The sequence below is a fragment of the Octopus bimaculoides genome, chromosome 19 (assembly GCF_046866305.1).
Source record: "Octopus bimaculoides isolate indiv1 chromosome 19, ASM4686630v1, whole genome shotgun sequence".
NCBI lineage: Eukaryota > Metazoa > Mollusca > Cephalopoda > Octopoda > Octopodidae > Octopus > Octopus bimaculoides.
In genome coordinates this window covers 33,366,304-33,379,563 of record NC_142946.1, presented here as the reverse complement: position 1 = coordinate 33,379,563, position 13,260 = coordinate 33,366,304, and the positions used below count along the sequence as shown (strand labels likewise).

Below are 13,260 nucleotides of genomic sequence, written 5' to 3'. Positions count from 1 at the left end.
TTGTCAAATTCCTTTACAGATATATTTTTATCAGTGGGAACACTTACATCTATTAGTCTACAAGTATTTTCTTCTCTGTCTTTAATGACTATGTCTGGTCAATTAGCCTGGATCATTCTGTCAGTGTTGACTGGAAAATCCCAGCAGATAGTGACATTTTTACCTTCAATGACTGACTCAAGATGATGCTCATGCCAGTGAGCAGGAGTACCGATTTTGTAGTGTTTACATATATTCCATTGTAAATACTGTCCTACCCTATTGTGGCAATTTTTGTATTCTTTTGGTGTCAGCACAGGACATCCCGAGACAAGATGGTCTAATGTTTCATCAAATTTATCAGAGAATCTGCATTTAGGGTCAGAACTGTTTTGAAGAATGTTAGCCTGGTAGTTTTTGACAAGCAAGCTTTGATCTTGTGCCCCCAATATGAGACCTTCAGTCTCTGCTTTCAGTCCTGAGCTTCTCAGCCACTGATGGGGTGTTGCTTGATCTACATCAGCATTTCAGCTTCCAAGTATATACTGTCCATGCAGAAGCTTCTGGCTCCACTGCTCCTCAATTTGTTTCTGCCCTTTCGTTTTTTTGCAATCTGATTGATCCATCTTGCTTTTTTGTGGCAGTGGTTTCAAGTTCTTCGTTTAATTCAGGGTTAATGCCAAGTTCCCTTGAAAATTTGCAAGCTTCCTTGACAATAGAATGTGATTTTTTGCTGCTTTTGTGTTTGCACACAAGCCACAGCATCCAGTCCTCAGTACTAGATAAGTACTTGTTCATTGCTATTGTAGAGGTCTTATAGCACAGTTCTACCTGCACCATTCCTCCTCCCCCATTACTTCTAGTTTATTATTATTATCTATTACCTATTATCATCTATCATCATCTATCATCATTTATCATCATCTATCATCTATCATCTGTCATCTATTATCATTCTCATTCTCATTATCATTATCTTTGTCATTATCATTATCATATCATATCATATCATTATTATTATCATTATTATTAGCATGCTGGAAAAACTGCTTAGCAATATTTCATCTGTCTTTATGTTCAGGGTTCAAATGCTGCCAAGGTGACTTTGCCTTTCATTCTTCCAGGGTTGATAAAATAAATATCAATTGAATATTGGCATTGATCTAATCATCAATTAACATCTTACCATCGTTAAAAAATGTGACTCCACACTGGATGGGTCTATGGGTCTAATTGATCAGTTTACTGTTTACACTCTCCAAAAAAGTTTCAGGCCTTGTGCCAATTGTAGAAAGGACTATTATTATTTCAAATATGCACAACAGATTAGATTGTTGGAAAAGAAAAATTCCTAACATCAGTAATCTTAGATACCAAGAACCTTTATAAGTATCCTAGCTGTCCCTAATAACACTGTTTTCAGGAGCTGCATTAAACTAGGTTTTATGCCTCTTGCCTCTGTCCATCTGTAGAAATCTTTCAGAATAGTTCCTAATACACCTATAACTACCAAGATACATTTTACCCACACTTACCATAGCTTAAGCATGCATCTCTAGATCAAGGGTAGATGAAGTGGAGAGGGCAATCATGGTTTTGTGAAGTTTCCACAAGCAGCCCTTGAAAGCCTTCCTCTCTTGGGGATTTATTTGTTATTATTTTTCTTATTATTACATTTTTACATGATTAAATCCCACTCTTTTTGTGCTTTGTTGTCCTGTACCATTCCCAATCTTTTATATAAACCCTTAGTGGTGAATAAAGGAAAGATTATTATTATTATTATTATTATTATTATTATTATTATTATTATTATTATTATTATTATTATTTTAAAATAAAGGCACAAATGTCAGGGGATTACTTAGTCATTTATACTGAAATTCAATGATTAGGTCCATCAGTTGATAAAAAAAATTGGAATACCCATGAACAAACCAACAAAGATCTGAGAATAACTGTATGCGTGTGTGTGTGTGTGTGTGTGTGTGTGTGTGTGTGTGTGTGTGTATGTGTGTGTAGCGGCAATAGTGTCCCACCACACTTCTAATCACTGTGTCACTGCAAGTAGGATGGTTTTTGCCAGGAGGAGGGTGTGATATCTCAATTCTGGCACTGGAGAGGAAATGTAGCCTTTGTGTTGTAGATTTTGGCAAGGTTGGAAATGTAAAGTTGCCAAAAGATAATTCTAAAGACTGTCAGGTTCAGCATTCACAGCAACTATGAAGGAGGTGGTGGTGGTGATGAGTGGAAGTGATTGTGGAAGTGATTGTGGAAGTGGTGAGGTGGTGGTGAGATAGTGGTGGTGGTGGTGGTAGTGGTAGAGTCCATAGTAGTGTAGAAGTTGTGGTCGACAGTAGTAGTCACTATATTGCTGTGATCGTAAATACCTAACCCACATTTACCGTACCTCTCAGCTGACAGTAGATGAGAGACAAAGAAACTAAGACATATGGAAACTACCTGTGTTACCAAACCGGTGGACAACACTTGAAGTGTGCTTTCATATATGAGGGGGGGGGGGGCTAGTTGTGTGTGTGGAAGGTGTAGGTGTAAGTATTTGTACAGGTGTTAAAAGATATATATGTATATACATACACACATATATCTATATATATATGGACATATGTACAGATATAACTATATCTACATTTATGATGTCCATATCTGTATTTGTAAATAAATATATATACAATATATATATGTATATATATATAATATATAAGTATATACATGTATATGTGAACATGTATATATATATATATATATATATATATATATATATATATATATGTATATATATATATATTTACAGCTTCGCTGTGTACTAACAGTTATGCTACATGGCAGTGAGACATGGGCTGTGACTTCTGAGGATATGCACAGGCTTGAAATAAATGAAGCTAATATGCTCCACCGGATGAATAATGTCAGTGTGGATATACAACAAAGTGTAAGTGAGTCGGGAGAAAAACTGGGAATACAAGGCATCAATTGTAGTGTGCAAGAGAGAAGACTGTGCTAGTATGGTTACATGATGTGTATGGATGAAGAGTGTTGCACCAAGAGATGCCAATCTCTAATTGTGGAAGGAGTAGACCCAGGAAGACGTTGGGACTAAGTGGTGAGAAAGGATCTTCAGACACTGGGCCTCACAGAGGGAATGACAGGGGACTGAGATTCCAGGTAGTTTACTGTGCTTGAGAAGACACATCAAGCTAAACAAAATTGTGGTTGTCCTTGCATACAGGCATATCTCCTGCATCCCTTTCCAGCTGAGTGTTGCTGGGTTCATGGGTGCTGGTGTCACACAAAAAGCGCTTGTACTGGTGCCACATAAATGCACCCATGCCAGTGCTGTGTAAAAGCACCCAGGAACTTTGTAAAGTGGTTGGTGTTAAGAAGGGCATTCATGATCTTAACTATGTACAAAATATGAGAACTGTTTTTAATTTCCAATTTCTTTTTATTCCCTAATTTTCGCCTTTCAAATTTTAATATTTGGGAAGGTGGACATATGCATCGAAACTGTATAAAAGTCACTTGATATAACAAATATAAATCTTTAAACATACTTTCATGCTGTTTCTGCCTTTATTTTTTAACTATATATACATATACAAATACAGGGTGTGATGGGTAAATTGCCACTATTTTATATTTTTAATTTCACACATGTACATTGTTTATTTTTGATTTCGTCAACTACACAGTATAGTAGGGTTAGTTTGGCACCGCCTGTGAAAAAAACAGCACCACAATACAATTCACTCAGCCAGAAATTTGGAAACGACATGCCGTACTGCTTGGCATTCATGCTGGAAGCTCCAATACAAACATTTCAGAGTGTTTGGGTGTCAATCTGAGGACATGTGCTGAGAGTGATAAAAATCAAATATCCAGTCAACATCATGGTGTTTGGAGTGACCTCTAGTGATGGCGACGTTATACTGCCATTCATCTGCCCACACAGCCTCAAACTCAACACGAAGGCCTACATCAAGTGCCTTGAGGAGGTAGTGATGCCCTGGGGGAAGAGGGTGGCTGCTGGAAGACCCTATGTTTGGCAACAGGACTCTGCACCATGCCACACAAGCAGAAGACACCAGTCATGGCTGTCAGACAATTTCTGCGACCACACTACCCTTAATATCTGGCTACCTAACTCTCCAGACTGCAACCCTCTTGATTATTATGTGTGGGGTGCAGTTGAGTGAGAGACCAACAAAACTCCTTGTAACACCAAAGATGAACTGAAGGCAAGAATTATGGCATCAGTCACCAACTTAAATAAGGAGAGCGTCCAGAAGAGTTGCAGGGGATTCCGAAGTCATCTAGAGGCCGTGGTTGAAGCCAATGATGATTTTATTGAATAAATTTATTCTTTAGTATTTCAAGATATTTTTATTTAATTTTGGTAAATATATCTGTTAAAATGAGATGTTAGTGCTATTTTCATTTTTGCATAAGTTAGACAATAATTTATTCAGCACATATATATATACACACACACACTCACGCACACACACATACACACACACACACACGCACACACACACAAATTTTGACTATTAGGTTTGCAAACTTTGGAACACGAGCTGTTAAGCTGGATTAACCAGTACAACATACTCACCATGCACTTGCAACATAGAGCTATTGTGCAACATTACATCACAAAGTGAAACTAGACAGGGAACTACTAGAAGAAAATACTTTATAAAAATTGCAGAAAAAAATATAAAGATTAATTATGGAAACCACACTCATATTGTAATACAATGCCAAAATTAACATTCAAACATACACATCAAAAAATTAACACTGGCTAGAGACTGAAGAAAATATAAAAACCCAACACAAAATTTGACTGCAACTAATCAACATGTGATTGGTGATGCATGACACTAATGGGGAAAAAAAACATTTGGCAGCAAAGATGTAACACTTCTGCCCACTTAAATGTGGATGTTCTGTTAGAACAAACTATACTGCAGTAGAAACTACAAGAGAAACTCTCTTATTGGCTTTTGGTGCAAAATGCACGCTTATTTATATCGCTAACGGAAAGGTAAATCTTGCCATTTCCAGTGCTGAGACCACCAGATCACATGATTTCTACCTTCCATGGTCTCATCAATGATGGACACTCAGCTGCTAGAGATAACAGCAACTTTTCTCTCTGCCAGCGATAAATAGAAAAACAGTGCCAGAACAGGTGCTGCTATTACATTAGCCAGTATGCTTGTTAAAGAATATATATTAGTGACAGAGGCAGTGTTAATCTTAAGCGGTAATATCCCCATTTAAACATTGATGTTCTTAGAACAAATATACATATATAAACATATACACATATATAAATATAAATATATACACATATATACATAAATATATATTTGTTGGCAACAAGTACAGCAAAGAATTCAGGGTACAAGTAGGGGTTCACCAAGGATTGATCCTCAGCCACTCCACACCCCTTGTTCATCATAGTCCTCCAGGCAATAACAGAACAATTTAAGACAGGCTGCCCCTGGGAGCTCCTCTATGCTGATGACATTGTTCTTATAGCTAAATTACTACCAGAACTAGAGAAGAAGTTCCAGGTATGGAAGCATTGTCTAGAATTGAAAGGCCTTAGAGTTAACCTAGCAAAAACCAAAGTCTTAGTAAGTAGGAAGGTAGACAAATCACAAATCCCTTCAGGTAGATGGCTCTGCTCAATCTGTAGAAAAGGCATGGGTAGAAACTCCATAAGATGCACCCAGTGTAAGCTTTGGACACATAAGAGGTGCAGCAATATCAGAGAAAGGTTAACAGGGAAAATAGCTTTTGTGTGTGGAAGATGCACAGGTACAAAAAACACTGAATATGTACAGAAAATAGACTCTATTAACGGTCAGTAGGGTAAGCTAGAGGTAGTAGATAGCTTCCATTATCTAGGTGACCAAGTTAGTAGCAGAGGTGGATGCTCCGAGAGCATAGCAATGAGAATAAGATTAAGCTGGGCAAAGTTCAGAGAGCTCCTACCTCTACTGGCAACATAGGGTTTCTCTCTCAGAGTGAAAGGCAGATTGTATGATGGCACATAAAGTTGCATAGTGGCACATAAAAGCAGACATTACATTCACTGAGTGGTTGGCATTAGGAAGGGCATCCAGCAGTAGAAATCATACCAAATCAGACTGGAGTTTGGTGCAGCCTTCCAGCTTACCAAATCTGGTAAAACCGTCTCAAACCCATGCCAGCATGGACAATGGACGTTAAATGATGATGATGATGATGATGACGATGATGATATCCATCGATATACATACATATCCACACATATATATATACATACATATAATTACATATACAAATTTGTACTTGTATATACATAAACTTTATAATGGGATAGATAAAGGCTATAAAGACGTGTGTGTATGTGTATGTGTGCATGTATGTATATACATATGTATGCATGTGTGTGTGTATGTATTTATGTATGTATGTGTGTGTGTGTGTGTGTGTGTGTGTGTATATATATATATATATATACATATAGCTTTGAAATTATATGTATACACAGTATTTTATAACTAGACATGCATGCATATCTATAGATAGGTTGTTAGATACCTTTAATTGATCCTGACAGTGTTGATAGCCTATTATTGAGGTCAAGTGCTTCTCCAGAAATATCCCAACTTCACACCCAGCCTGATCTTATACATACATACACACACACACACACACACACACACACACACACACACACACACATATATATATATATATATATATATATATATATATATATATATATATATATATATATATATACATGAGTATATATATATACATATATATATACATATATCTATCTATCTATCTATATATATATATATATATATATATATATATATATATATATATATATATACACACACACACACACATATACATACATAAAAAAGTAAGAAAATGGAGATATAACATTTAATAAAAATTTATTATCTGCAAAAATAAACATAGTCTCTTACAGCTGTTTCAGTTAAGCCTAATAGATTAAATAGCAATTACTAAAATCATTATATTTGGCAAAATCTTTTTCTACCCCTCTGAAGAAATTCTGCCTAATATAATGATTTTAATCATTGCTGTTTAATTTATTAGGCTTAATTGAAACAGTTGTATGGGACTGTGTTTGATTTTTGCAGATAATACATTTTTATTAAAAGTTATATCTCCATTTTCTTACTTACTTTTGAATGATTATAAACCATGATTAATATATAAGTGCCCAGATTTATATATAAACACCCAGCACACACTGTAAAGTGGTTGGCATTAGGAAGGGCATCCAGCCATAGAAACCATGCCAAAACAGACATGGAGCCCAGGCAGTTCTTCAGCTGGCCAGCTCCTCTCTCACACTGTCCAGTCCATGCCAGCATGAACAATGGACATTAAATGATGGTGATGATGTACCCAAAAGAAACTGGAACTTTGCAATATTATTTTATTCACTTAGTTTTGCATGTTTATACTTTTATTGCCTTCAAAGTATTCTCCATTTAAAACAATGCATCAGTCCAAATGAGTTTTCCACTGTTTGAAGCAGTGCTGGAACTCTTGTGAAGATGCTTTTTAACGCCTCCGTCGTTTTTTTCTTCACCTCTTCCACATCTGCAAATTCCATATCACCAGCTTTCGTCACCAGTGATGACTTTCAAAAAAAGGTCTGGATCATCTTCCAACTGTTCTTTCAGTTCACAACATGTATTAAGTTGAGGCACAAATTTTGCTGCAACTCTTTTCATTCACAATTCCTCATTCAAAATCTGTTGGCAGGATCTCCAGGACACAGCAATCATATCAACAAGTTTGTCAATTGTTCAGTGACAGTCCTCATGAATTTTTGTGATGTTTTCATTCGTTCGGGAGGACGATGAACGTCCTAGATGAGGTTGGTCTTCAAGTGACAAGTGACCATTCCTAAAGCATGAAAACCACTCGTAAACTTGTGTTTTGCTCATGGTAGTGTCCTGCTAAGCTGTTTGAAGCATGACAACTGTTTCAAACACTGTTTTCCCCAACAGAAAACAGAATTTCAGGGGAGAAGCACTGCAAAACAAAGATGCATCATGTGGCAGTACAACTCCACTAGACAATGCCAGTCAGCAGACTGATGCCTGAGGGTTGCATCAAGTGGCTTCTGGAAGCCCAAACTACAACAGGCTTGTCCCACAGAGAACGTTTCTGGTTACTTTTGGGTACCCCCTTGTATAAATATATATATATATATATATATATATATATATATATATATATATATATATATATATATATATATATATATATATATATATATATAAGAGAGTATTGTAGTTCGCTTGAAGCATTGTGTATTGTTTGTAAAGAATAAAAAGTTTAGAATGGTGTAACAATGCACTATAGAACAAAAAAGTTTATAGCAGAGACTCCAGCAAATAAGATCTGAAGAAGGAATTGTAATTCCGAAATATCATCGGACTATAGATAACCAAGTTACAACAGGTATATAGTCCATTTTTTGTTCTATAGTGCATATATATATATATATATATATATATATATATATATACACACACACATACACACGCACAATTATATATGCATGTATAAGATTGTGTAAAATCCTTGTTGAAGGCATATGAAATATGAGAGGTCAATTGGGAAAGCAATGCTTGCTATTGCCACCAGTAGCAGAAATAAGTAAAGGAAAGAGTGGATATTTTCAAAACAGAATGATGAATTTAAGCGAGCTGTTTGAAAACACACTGACAGTGTAGTGAATGGGAGGAAGCTTGGTCTACAATACCAGCAGGCATGTATGTTTATGAAGAGACTGGCTCATTAGTTATCAGTGGAGCCACAAGTGTAAAGTATAAATTTGACTGAATGCATCATGCTCCTAATGGTTAGTGATGGACTTCCTAAGACATGACCGGACAGCCATCATCATGATCGTCATGTATGTATATATGCATATACAACTACATACACAGAAGGAAATTTTTGTTGTTTCCACAGTACAGTGTGATGCAGGAGGGTGGTAATTTAAGTGTTACTGTGGCTGTTTGTGTCATAGTTCTCTGTGTTATAGCTACTATCACTACAGCTGTCACTGTATTATCGACTAAACTCTTGAAGGCAATGTGCCAGTATGGCAGCAGTCCAATGACTGATAACACAAACAGAATAAAGAATATGTTTGTATGTATGTATGTATGTATGTATGTGTGTGTGTATATGCATGAATACATGCATTATATGTAATATGTATGATTGTTATGATGCACAATGTCGCATCACATGCAATATTGTGCAACAAGTATATAGTTAGGTGTAAGTTGTGAAAATATTGGATGTGCGAAAACATAATTCACAAACCTCAACACTATTTGATAATACTGGGTATTTTATTGTTCCTTTCGAGGGTTGTGTTATAATGCTTATAATTATAGGGATAACATACATGTATGCTAATATTTATAGCAATATCATAAATAAGTTATAATGTTTTTCACTAAAGCTGATATCAAATACATATGTAACAATGTTTATAACTGTAGGTGGTATCATAGATGTGCAATATTTACACTTATCAGGGGTATCATACCTATGTGATAATGTTTATAACTATTAGGGTATCATACCTATACGATGGTGTTTTTCACTATATGTGATAACATACATATGTGATAATGTAAGGGTATCATACTTATGCAATAATGTTCATTACTAAAGATGGTGTCATACAAATGTAATATTGTTTCCATCTATAGATGATATCATACCTGCATGATAATTTTTATAACTAAAGGGTGGTAGTTATTATGTGATAGCATTTATAATTATAGATGGTATCATGTGATAATGTTTATTTCTGTAGAGAGTGTCATACATAAATGATGTTTACAATTGCTGAGGGTATCATAGCTATTTCTAATTTTTGTGCTCTTGTCTCAGTTTGAACATAGTATATCCATGCTTCAAATGGAACCCAGTCTGACAGTGCCATATCTGCTATAATTACTATACATCCAATTCAATATTGCTATATTTAATTAAATTATTATACACTCAATTCGATACTGTGATATTTACTGTATACACACAGTCTATATATTATTATTATCATACACCAAGTCTTGATAGTGTTGCATCTACTGTTGTTATTTAAGCACAGTTCAGATATTGCTATACCTACTGTAGGTTATGCACGACGTCGAGATAAAGCTTGCTGCATCAGTGTTGTTGTTATCACTAAAAGTACGTGTGTGTGAGAGAGAGCACAATGTGTTTATAGATTGCATTTGTGTCTATCGATAAACAGATACGACATATTATACATGTATTTTCTCTCGGTAACAATGTGCATGTGTGTACACTTATATGCATGTTTGAGTGTATGCTTATGTACTGTCTGTATTTAGACGTATAGCATTGTATCTAGACATGTATGTGCGTGTATAACGTCTGTCTCTGTGAGACTAAACGCCTACCTGTATAGCCAACGGGTGCCTGTGCGACTATATCGACTGATTGTCTAAACGTGCGCCTAAGTGTTTAAATGTTTGTTGTCTATATGTAGAAACGTCTGCTTGTGTGGCGGATGTGCGTGTGTGTATACGGGGTAGTGTTTGTGTCTATATGTGTTAATAGGTTTGTGTGTATGTGTTTTAAACGCGTGCCAATATGTTTGTGTATGTGTGATCATGCGCCTGTATGTATGCATGTTTATGTTCCTGTGTGCTGAAACATGACAACATTCATGTGTCTACTCTGTGTATGTGTGTGTATAAATATATACCAGTGTGTGCATGTTGCAGTTGTAACAATATCATGCAGACAATCCAGCACTGTCCAGTATCATAGTGTTCACAACGGACACTCGTTCCTGTAACAATACGTGACCAGAGCTATTTAGACATCAACAAAGAGCAATAACAAACGCAACAATAACCATAATTGCATTAGCAATAGGTACCGGACAGTGAACCTTTTAGTGGTCGCTCAACTTGTTAGAAATAGCAGTCAAATCTTCTTCAATTACACATCGTTCAAAAGTAAAGGACACACTGAATAGCCCTGTCTTGTACATATCAGTGCTCCGCAGCCGGTATGCCACAGCACACTGGTGTGGATGCTAGGTGTGCTGCAGTGTAGCGTGAATATAATTTTTTTCCCAATACTTTTAGTTATAATTTTAGTTGTGGTGCTGAATTTTGAAAAGACTATAAGTGTACCGCAAGAGGAAAAAGGTTGCGGAGCACTGATATATGTCATGTCTGAATAAAGGATAAAGTGGACATGGTTGAGACTGTTTAATCTGAGCTTCACAACAAAAAATGGCAACATAACAATAGTGCTGACGAAAATAACAGCTGGATTCAGATATCTCTCTGAAGATAAAATCCCTTGTTATGTTATTTGGACAATAATAATGACAACGTGCATTCTAGGACTGACAGCAAAAAGGTTTCAGATTTGATGGAAGTAGCAAATCCACCCAGTTCTTCTTCGGTCATTCTACTTTGAGAACTTGGTTTTTATTTACCGGTACATTATTTAATGAAGTCTAATCTGTAACGTGTCTGGAATTATATATATATATATAAATATATATATATATATATATATATATATATATATATATATATATATACACACACACACACACACACACACACACACACACACACACACGATAGGCTTCTTTCAGTTTCCGTCTACCAAATCCACTCACAAGACTGATCGGCTCGAGGCTACAGGAGAAGATATATTTGCCCAAGGTACCACGCAGTAGGACTGAACACGGAACCTTATGGTTGGGAAGCAAACTCGTTACCACACAGCACATACTCTATCTTTGGTATTCGAATACTATTTTTCCACCTTGCTTTATGTGCTTACTTGTATATATGTATGTATGTATTGTGTGTGTGTGTGTGTGTGTGTGTATACACACACACACATACATACTGACACATTTATGAATTTGTGTTACAAGATTCCTGTGTTGAAACAGATATTGTATTTCAGGACGGTCATTTATTTCCCCCCTAATAAACCACACGCACTATATATATATTCGTTCTCCTCTCGTTTATTATTGTTCTTATTTTAGCTCATGTCCATTGTCCGGAAATCTTTCGCCACACATCTGTGACCTCTTCAGCGACACATTCCGTCTTCGTGTGTGCTCTTGCTCCGCTTAGTCCATTAGTCTAAATATGTATACTAATTTGTTAAAATTGAAAAAAAACTTCACCAACTGTTACTCAAAATTCAACGTAACCGCTCGTTAGACAGTTGCGATAATTAAGACTAGTAAAGAAATGTTATTCTACCTTTGTGTGTGTGTGTGTGTGTGTGTGTGTGTGTGTGTGTGTGTGTGTGTGTGTGTGTGTGTGTGTGTGTGTGTGTGTGTGTGTGATTATTATTTTTATTAAGACGTTCAAATTCTATTAAGACGTTGAATTCAAATTCTGCCTTTCATCCATTCGGTATCGATAAAATAAAGTACCAGTTAAGGATCAATACGGTCGACTTGACCCCTCACCTAAAAAAGTGCAGGCCTTGTGCCAAAATCTAAAACAATTATTTTTGTAATTATTAATCAGCAGAAGTTACAAAGTGTCTCAGGGGCTGGGAGTTCCGTGCAGTAAGTGGATCTCTTTTTAGCCCATCATTATATAAGTATTCGATCATGTGAACTGCCTTCTCACTGAGTTTTAGTGAGTGTGGTTGAGTATCCCGCACACACATATACACTTCATGTAATTCTCATGCGAAACCAGCGTGACGATGCATGACAAGACTAGACAATTCAATTACAATTATAGTGCATCCCGACGGAGTTCCTCACTTTCTGCCTACCCAGGGTTATTTCTAAAACTTAGCAAGACCAAAAGCTCTAATGATAAAAGACACTTGTCTAAGATGCCAAGCAGTGGAAACGAATCCAGAATGTCATGATTGTGAGACGAACTTCTAAACCACTCTGCCATGTCAGGGTGCACGTGTATACACACACACACGCACACGCACGCGCGAGCGAGCGCGCACGCACGCAAGTAAGCAAGAAGAATATGCTCAAAATAAATAAACAGAGATTTATATTATGAGGCTGAAGCTTCACAAATGATTACTCCGAGTTTGGTGCTTTCAATCTTCAGACGCCCACGCGCACATACACATAGATAGATAGATAGATAGATAGATAGATAGATAGATAGGCAGACGTGTGTGTGT

General features: G+C 36.3%; 1 protein-coding gene across 50 annotated transcripts in view; it reads right to left on the bottom strand.

The window, feature by feature from the left end:
* LOC106870491 (fas apoptotic inhibitory molecule 1-like) overlaps positions 1–13,260 on the bottom strand; it is a 172,289-nt gene that overhangs the window by 158,186 nt on the left and 843 nt on the right. The gene's annotated exons all lie outside the window — the stretch shown is intronic.